Source organism: Mesoplodon bidens, assembly GCF_964165515.1.
Source record: "Mesoplodon bidens genome assembly, chromosome: 12".
NCBI lineage: Eukaryota > Metazoa > Chordata > Mammalia > Artiodactyla > Ziphiidae > Mesoplodon > Mesoplodon bidens.
In genome coordinates this window covers 4,801,484-4,810,700 of record NC_138168.1, presented here as the reverse complement: position 1 = coordinate 4,810,700, position 9,217 = coordinate 4,801,484, and the positions used below count along the sequence as shown (strand labels likewise).

General features: G+C 40.7%; 1 pseudogene across 1 annotated transcript; it reads right to left on the bottom strand.

Moving 5' to 3' along the window:
• Window positions 1-219: 219 nt before the first annotated feature.
• On the bottom strand, window positions 220-1,824 carry LOC308626254 (amine oxidase [flavin-containing] A-like; annotated as a pseudogene). The gene is made up of 2 exons: window positions 1,791-1,824; window positions 220-1,306 (listed from the first exon to the last, which is right to left on the bottom strand). The product of its transcript is annotated as an amine oxidase [flavin-containing] A-like (transcript).
• Between the last annotated feature and the right edge of the window lie 7,393 nt (window positions 1,825-9,217).

Sequence of the window (9,217 nt, the reverse complement as noted above, 5' to 3'; positions counted from 1 at the left end):
GGTAATTTTCTAGCAATCAACACAAGCTGGTCTACAGACAAGTCACAAGATGGAGCTTGATCTTACGGAAATTAAGGAGGTGATACACAGATTAAACTGAGGGGTTAAATCAGTGCACTTAAAGATGATCCAATGACACAGCCTTTCAATTTGTCAACATTTTGCTTTTGATGATGCTGGGAAAGAGTAAGCAGAAAGCATGAAGCCAAAACTTCAGGATCAGGTCGGCAGCCTGAATTTGTACACAACAAACCACAGGGCAGTTATCGATGTGGAAAATCCGATGATCTTCAGCAGGCCTGTCACGGAAGGCAGGTTCCTCTCCCAGAAGGTGTGGGTGATTTCTACAGCTGGAACATCCTCTGATTCAGGTTCTTGGACCCATATGTCTTTCTTTGCCGCCTTCCCCAAAGCATTCAAGACCTCTCTAGCTGCCCGTTCTCCGGCCTCTACTGCTCCTTGCATGTGACCGCGCCACTATGTGGCAGTCTTCGTGCCAGCAAAGTAAATCCTGCCTACGGGCTGGCGAATCACCCTTCCGTACTGAGCCATGATCCCAGGGGGGAAGTAGGCAGTGTAGCAGCCCCCGGAGTACCCCTCCTCACACCAGTTCTTCTCTTCATAGCGCACTGTTGTAAAGCTTCTTGGGATCCTGGCCCTTTGGCAGCTCACAGATTCTGCTCTTCCTTAGTTCTTTATGGACCTCAGGAAGGCGGTCAGCTTTTCGAGCAAGGATGAAGCCCATGAGGGCGGGCAGTGATCCATTTAGCTTGGTGTCATCCAGGGTTATTGAAATCGGAGCTTCCTTATCTTCGATGATCATACAGCCGCAGTAATCCTTTTTCTTCCAAAAGGCCTCCTTGTAATACGTCATGCACTTAATGATAGCCCCCACTGGAAGACGCTGGATTAACTGGTTTCTTTCTGAAGGAAGCTCTGGTCTGAAGTGTATCTTGGAAGTCAAAGTTGGAGGGATGGCGCTAATTACGTATCGGCACTCATAAAGTTGATGATCCAACATCTCTATCATGATGTTGTCACCTGACTGGTCCCATAGGTGACAGGACATCCCAGCTTCACTCTGTCCCCGAGGAGGTGCATTATCCGCTCGCTTGCCTGACCAGATCCGCCTACAGACTTCCGTTCCTGGCCCCGTTGGTAATGGAGAATATCCGAGTGGTGCCTCCACACTGCTTCACATACCACAAGAACCACAGGGCAGACACCTTGTGGGGTTCAGAGGTCACACTGATATTCACAAAGAGAGATGCAAACTGCCTAGCAGTCCTGTCTCCCCTCACAATCACTGTGGTTCATGCCTCATGATACCACCCTTTCACACCATCCACTCTTCCTGTAACATCCATTTTTCTATTTTTACTAATAAGTGTGATACAATTCACAACTTAAAAATTCTAAACTAGTATGCCATCTGTTCCTATGAATATGAAAGATAGTGCCTCATTTGGAGACTTTTATTACATTAAAGCATGAAATGTGGACTCGTGAACTCCCAGTAACCTGTAAAAATCTCTAATTTCTAATTTTGGAACACCTTTAGGATTCACATGCTCCCTCTTTTTTTTTTTTTTAATAGATATTTACTGGAGTATAATTGCTTCACAATACTGTGTTAGTTTCTGTTGCACAACAAAGCAAATCGGCCATACGCATACACATGTCCGCACGTCCCCTCCCTCTTGAGCCTCCCTCCCACCCTCCCTATCCCACCCCCTAGGTCACCGCAAAGCACGGAGCCGATCTCCCTGTGCTCTGCTGCTGCTTCCCACCAGCCGACTGTTTTACACTCGGTCGTGTGTACATGTCGATGCTACTCTCACTCCGCCCCAGCTTCCCCCTCCCACCCTGTGTCCTCAAGTCCATTCTCTATGTCTACCTCTTTATTCCTGATCTGCAACTAGGTTCATCAGTACCATTTTTTTTTTTAGATTCCATATATATGTGTTAGCATACGGTATTTGTTTTCCTCTTTCTGACTTCACTCTGTGTGACAGACTCTAGGTCCATCTACCTCACTACAAATAACTAAATTTAGTTTCTTTTTATGGCTGAGTAATATTCCGTTGTATATATGTGCCACATCTTCTTCATCCATTCATCTTTTGATAGACATCTACCTCGGTTCCATGTCCTGTCTATTGTAAATAGTGCTGCAGTGAACATTGTGGTGCATGTCTCTTTTTGAATTATGGTTTTCTCAGGGTATATACCCAGCAGTGGGATTACTGGGTTGTATGGTAGTACTATTTTTAGTTTTTTAAGGAACCTCCATACTGCTTTCCATAGTGGCTGTATCAATTTACATTCCCACCAACAGTGTAGGAGGGTTCCTTTTCACCACACCCTTTCCAGCATTTACTTTTTCTAGCTTTTTTGATGATGGTGATTCTGACTGGCATGAGGTGATACCTCATTGTAGCTTTGATTTGCATTTCTCTAATAATTAGTGATGTTGAGCATCTTTTCATATACCTCTTGGCCATGCCATCTGTATGTCTTCCTTGGTGAAATGTCTCTGTAGGTCTTCTGCCCATTTTTTAAATGGATTGTTTGTTTTTTTGATACTGAGCTCCGTGAGCTGTTTGTATATTTTGGAGATTAATCCTTTGTTGTTTCATTTGTAAACATTTCTCCCATTCTGAGGGTTGTCTTTTTTTCTCGTTTATGGTCTTCTTTGCTGTGCAAAAGCTTTGAAGTTTAATTAAGTCTCATTTGTTTATTTTTGTTTTTATTTCTGTTACTCTACGAGGTGGGTTAAAAAAGATCGTCCTGTGGTTTATGTCAAAGAGTGTTTTTCCTATGTTTTCCTCTAAAAGTTTTATAGTGTCTGGTCTTACATTTAAGTCTTTAATCCATTTGGAGTTTATTTTTGCATATAGTGTTAGGTAGTGTTCTAATTTCATTCTTTTACACGTAGCTGTCCAGTTTTCCCAGCACCACTTATTGAAGAGGCTGTCTTTTCTCCATTGTATGTTCTTGCCTCCTTTGTTGTAAATTAGGTGCCCATATGTGTGTGGGTTTATCTCTGGGCATTCTATCCTGTACCATTGATCTATATTTCTGTTTTTGTATCAATATGATACTGTCTTGATTACTGTAGCTTTGTGGTATAGATTGAAATCGGGGAGCCTGATTCCTCCAACTCTGTTTTCATTTCTCAAGATTGCTTTGGCTCTTCGGGGTATTTTGTGTTTCCATACGAATTGTAAGTTTTTATTATTCTAATTCTGTGAAGAATGCCATTGGTAGTTTGATAGGGATTGCATTGAATCTATAGATTGCTTTGGGTAGTATAGTTATTTTTGAAATATTGATTCTTCCAATCCAAGAACATGGTACATTTCTCCATCTGTTTATGTCATCTTTGATTTCTTTCATCAGTGTTTTGTAGTTTTCTGAGTAGAAGTCTTTCACCTCCTTAGGCAGGTTTATTCCTAGGTATTTTATTCTTTTTCTTGCCATGGTAAATGGGAGTGTTTGATTTTTCATTGTTGGTGTATCGGAATGCCAGAAATTTCTGTGCATTAATTTTGTATCCTGCAACCTTACCAGATTCATTGATTAGCTCTAGTAGTTTTCTGATGGCATCTTTAGGATTTTCTATGTATAGTATCATGTCATTGGCAAATAGTGACAGTTTTACTTCTTCTTTTCCAATTTGTATTCCTTTTAGTTCTTTTCCTTCTCTGATTGCTGTGGCTAGGACTTACAATAGTGTGTTGAATAAGAGTGGCAAGAGTAGACATCTTGTCTTGTTCCTGATCCTAGTGGAAACTTTCAGTTTTTCACCATTGAGTATGATGCTCGCTGTGGGTTTGTCATATATGGCCTTTATTATGTTGAGGTAGGGTCCCTCTATGCCCATTTCTGGAGAGTTTTATCATAAATGGGTGTTGGATTTTGTCAAAAGCTTTTTCTGCATCTATTGAGATGATCATATGGTTTTTATTCCTTAATTTGTTAATGTGGTGTATCACATTGATTGATTTGCATATATTGAAGAATCCTTGCATCCCTGGGATAAATCCCACTTGATCATGGTGTATGATCCTTTTAATGTGCTGTTGGATTCTGTTTGCTAGTATTTTGTTCAGGATTTTTGCATCTATGTTCATCAGTGATATTGGTCTATAATTTTCTTTTTTTGTGATATCTTTTTCTGGTTTTGCTATCAGGGTGATGGTGCCTTTGTAGAATGAATTTGGGAGTGTTTCTCCCTCTGCAATTTTTTGGAAGAGTTTGAGAAGGATCAGTGTTAGCTCTTCTCTAAATGTTTGATAGAATTTGCCTGTGAAGCCATCTGGTTCTGGACTTCTGTTGGAAGATTTTTAATTACGGTTTCAATTTAAATACTTGTGATAGTTCTGTTATTGTCTAATTCTTCCTGGTTCAGTCTTGGAAAATTGTACCTTTCCAAGAGTTTGTCCATTTCTTTGTGGTTGTCCATTTTATTGGCATATAGTTGTTTGTAGTAGTCTCTTATAATCCTTTGCATTTCTGCAGTGTCAGTTGTGATTTCTCCTTTTTCATTTCTAATTTTATTGATTTGCATTCTCCCTTTTTTTCTTATGAGTCTGGCTAAGGGTTTATCAATTTTATCTTCTCAAAGAACCAGCTTTTAGTTTTATTGATCTTTGCTATTGTTTTATTCATTTCTATTTCATTTATTTCTGCTGTGATCTTTATTCTTTCTTTCCTTCTACTGACTTCGGGTTTTCTTTGTTCTTCTTTCTCTAGTTGCTTTAAGTTTAGGGTTAGATTGTTTATTTGAGATTTTTCTTGTTTCTTGAGATGAGGTTGAATTGCTGTAAACTTCCCTCTGAGAGCTGCTTTTGCCGCCTCCCATAGGTTTTGGGTCGTTATTTATCATTGTCATTTGTTTCTATGTATTTTTTCATTTTTTGTTTGATTTCTTCAGTGATCGCTTGGTTATTTAGTAGTGCACTGTTTAGCCTCCATGTGTTTGTGTTTTTTACAGTTTTTTTTTCCTGTAATTGATTTCCAATCTCATAGCAATGTGGTCAGAAAAAATGCTTGATACGACTTCAATTTTCTTAAATTTTCCGAGGCTTGATTTGTGACCCAAGATGTGATCTATCCTGGAGAACGTTTCATGTGCACTTGAGAAGAAAGTGTATTCTGCCACTTTTGGGTGGAATGTTCTATAAATATCAATTAGACCTATCTGGTGTATTGTGTCATTTCAAGCTTGTGTTTCCTTATTTATTTTCTGTTTGATCTGTTCATTGGTGTAAGTGGGGTGTTCAAGTCCCCTACTATTATTGTGTTACTGTCGATTTCTCCTTTCATGTTTGTTAGTATTTGCCTTATGTATTGGGGTGCTCCTATGTTGGGTGCATAAACACTTGTTATTGTTATATCTTCTTCTTGGATTGATCCTTTGATCATTATGTAGTGTCCCTCCTTACCTCTTCTAACAGTCTTTATTTTAAAGTCTATTTTATCTGGTATGAGAATTGCTACTCCAGCTTTCTTTTGATTTCCATTAACATGGAATATCTTTTTCCATTCCCTCACTTTCAGTCGGTATGCGTCCCTAGGTCTGAAGTGGGTCTCTTGTAGACAGAATATATATGGGTCTTGTTTTTGTATCCATTCAGCCAGTCTGTGTCTTTTGGTTGGGGCATTTAATCCATTTACATTCAAGGTTATTATTGATATGTTCCTATTACCATTTTCTTAATTGTTTTGGTTTTTTTTTTTTTTTTTGCGGTATGCGGGCCTCTCACTGTTGTGGCCTCTCCCGTTGCGGAGCACAGGCTCCGGATGCGCAGGCCCAGCGGCCATGGCCCACGGGCCCAGCCGCTCCGTGGCATGTGGGATCCTCCCGGACCAGGGCACGAACCCATGTCCCCCGCATCGGCAGGCGGACCCTCAACCACTGCGCCACCAGGGAAGCCCCTTGGGTTTGTTTTTGTGGGTCTTTTTCTTCTCTTGTGTTTCCCACGTAGAGAAGTTTCTTTAGCATTTGTTGTAATGCTGGTTTAGTGGTGCTGAATTCTCTTAGCTTTGTTTGTCTGAAAAGCTTTTGACTTCTCCATTGAATCTGAATGAGATCCTTGCTGGGTAGAGTAATCTTGGTTGTAGGTTTTTCTCTTTCATCAGTTTAAGTATATCCTGCCACTCCCATCTGGCCTGCAGAATTTCCTCTGAAAAATCAGCTGATAACATTATGGGGATTCCTTTGTATGTTATTTTTTGTTTTTCCCTTGCTGCTTTTAATATTTTTTCTTTGAATTTAAGTTTTATTAGTTTGATTAATGTGTGTCTTGGTGTGTTTTTCCTGGGGTTTATCCTGTATGGGACTCTCTGTGCTTCCTGGACTTGTGTGACTATTTCCTTTCCTATATGAGGGAAGTTTTCCACTATAATCTCTTCAAGTATTTTCTCAGACCCTTTCTTTTTCTCTTCTTGTTCTGGGACCCCTATAATTCGAATGTTGGTGTGTTTAGTGTTGTTAGAGAGGTTTCTGAGATTGTCTTCAATTCTTTTCATTCTGTTTTCTTTATTCTGCTCCTTGGCCATTGTTTCCACCATTTTGTCTTCCAGCTCACTTATTCGTTCTTCTGCCTCTGTTATTCTGTTATTGACTCCTTCTAGCATATTTTTCATTTCACTTATTGTGTTGTTCATCTCTGTTTGTTCTTCAGTTCTTCTAGATCTTTGTTCAACATTTCTTGTATTTTCTCAATCCATGCTTCCATTCTATTTCCATGATTCTGGATCATCTTTACTATCATGACTTTGAATTTTTTTTTCAGGTAGATTGCTTATTTCCTCTTCATTTATTTGGTCTTGTAGGTTTTAACCTCACTCCTTCATCTGTGACATATTTTTTTGCTGTCTCATTTTTTTTTTTTTTTTTATGAGTGGGATTGTGTTCCTCTTTTACTGGTTGTTTGGCCTGAGGCTTCCAACCCTGGAGTTTTTAGGCTACTGGGTAGAGCTTTGTGTTGGTGCTGATATGGGGACCTCTGTGAGCCCTCACTCCGATGAATATTCCTTGGGGTCTGAGGTTCTCTGTTAGTCCAGTGGTTCAGACTCAGAGCTCCCACTGCAGGAGCTTCCCCCCAACCCCAGGCTTGCAAATCAAGATCCCGCAAGCCATGTGGGGAGGCAAAAAAAAAGGAAAAAATAAAATTAGACTAGGAACCTAACAGACATGTTAGAAAGAACGTAAAAATAAAAATATAGATGAATCAACAACTGGAAGGTACATCAGTACCACAATATTAAAAAAAGAGGAGGAAAAGGAAAAAAGGGGGGCAAGACCTTGGCTGTGGGGGGCAGGGCCTAAGCAAGGGCGAGGTCTGGGTGGTGGGCAGGGCCAATGCTCAAGACCCACAGGGCTGGAAAAGGCCCTGGAGGCTGTGGGGGGTGGGGCTTAGGCTCAAGGAACAGAAGGGGCCCAGGCATGCCCCCCACCCCGGTCTCAGAGGGCAGGGGACCTCACCTGGGAAACCAGCAGGCCTCCTGGGCTCCAGTGGGCAGGGCAGTCGCCCTCCTCTCCTCTTCTGCTCCTCCTGGATGGCCCCTCCCGCCTGCCTCTCCTGATCTCCCTGGCCACAGGGGCACTGATTTTGTCTGGCCTCCACGTTTCCTCTCCCCTCGGTCCCCCTACATCCTACCAGTTCACTTTAGGGTTCCTCCCGTCTCCTTGGGCATCAGAGTCCCCCACCAGCGGCCAGGCAGGCGCCCTAGTTGTGGGGAGACGCTAACTCCGCGTCTTCCCACACCGCCATCTTGACCTCCCCACATGCTCTCTTAAAAGAGCAATTCCAAAGAAGACTCTGCGGCTCAAATCAAACACAAAATTAAAACCAGCTTTAAATGTGCTTAACTTTAATAGAAATCAATGTGAAGGCTTCATAAATTTTAACTGACTTTAATTTCCTGCTTTGTATTTATTTTCTTTACTGATAGTCCATATAGGAAGACCCAGCAATTAATATGATTATTAGAAGAGGGTTTATTCAAATCTGCTGTCTGCTGCTATAAATATATGGCACATATTGGTAACTTATCAGAACCCACAATTTACCTCTTTTCATATAATTAATACATCATAATCGGATTCAGAAGTTTAGTTTTAACAAATCTGAAGTGTACTCAGGAATGGGAACAAGATTTTATATATGTAAATAATCTACATGTTTGTTACATTCCACCATAGATTTACCTTAAAATACCTAATGCAGTTACAGCACATCAGAGTGAAGATAGATGCTTTATACTTGTACGTTTTCTGAAACTGGGGCTTATATTATGAAGGAAACTTGGCTTAATAATTAGAACTTTCATGTTAACCAAGTTTGGGGCACTTATTTTATACAGTCTCAAATTTTAAGATTAAACACAATTTCAATCAATATTTATACTGAGCCAAAATTATGTCTGGTTCTCTTTTCTATAAAACCATCAATCTACTTACTACATTTCTGAGCTTATAGTTAACTTTACAATCTTTAAATTATTATATAAGTAACATACACTTGCAGAGCTTAGAAGTCAAACCCTGCTAAAAAGACTTGTGCCAAAAGTGGCCCCTAACCTCGGCTCAGAGGCATCACTTTCAGCTTTTCTGTTCTGTTTTTAATTGTTTACTTTTAAAACCACTTTACTGAGGTATGATTGATATGTGAAAAGCTGTACGTTTTTAATGTATACAACTTGATGAGTTTGGGAATAAGAACACACCATGAAAACATCACCACCGTCAAGGCTGTTGACAAATCCATCATCTCCCAGTTTCCTCCCACCCCCTTTAACAGTAGTATTTTGCATGTGTGTGGTAACAACACATGATCTGCGTGTTTTTAAGTATACAATCATACTGTTAGCTACAGGCACTGTGCTGAATAGATCTCCAGTACTTATTTTTGCAAGGTAAGTTAATTCTGGCCCCTTCCAGTCAACTGGGGAAGGAGCACACACACACACAGACAGACACACACAGACACACACACAAAATCACTTCAGGGAAAGTGAGGCCGTGCTTTGTGGGCTGCAACATGGCAGTGATCAGTAGAACAGGTGATGAGCCAGTGAGATGCTGGCCTGGGGTCCACCTGATATTGAGATGGCTTGGGCCATGAGCAAGGAGCATGCTGAAGAGTAGTACAAGCCAGTTTCATCAGTGGACCTACAATACCTGAAACTCACCAAAGTGGATGAC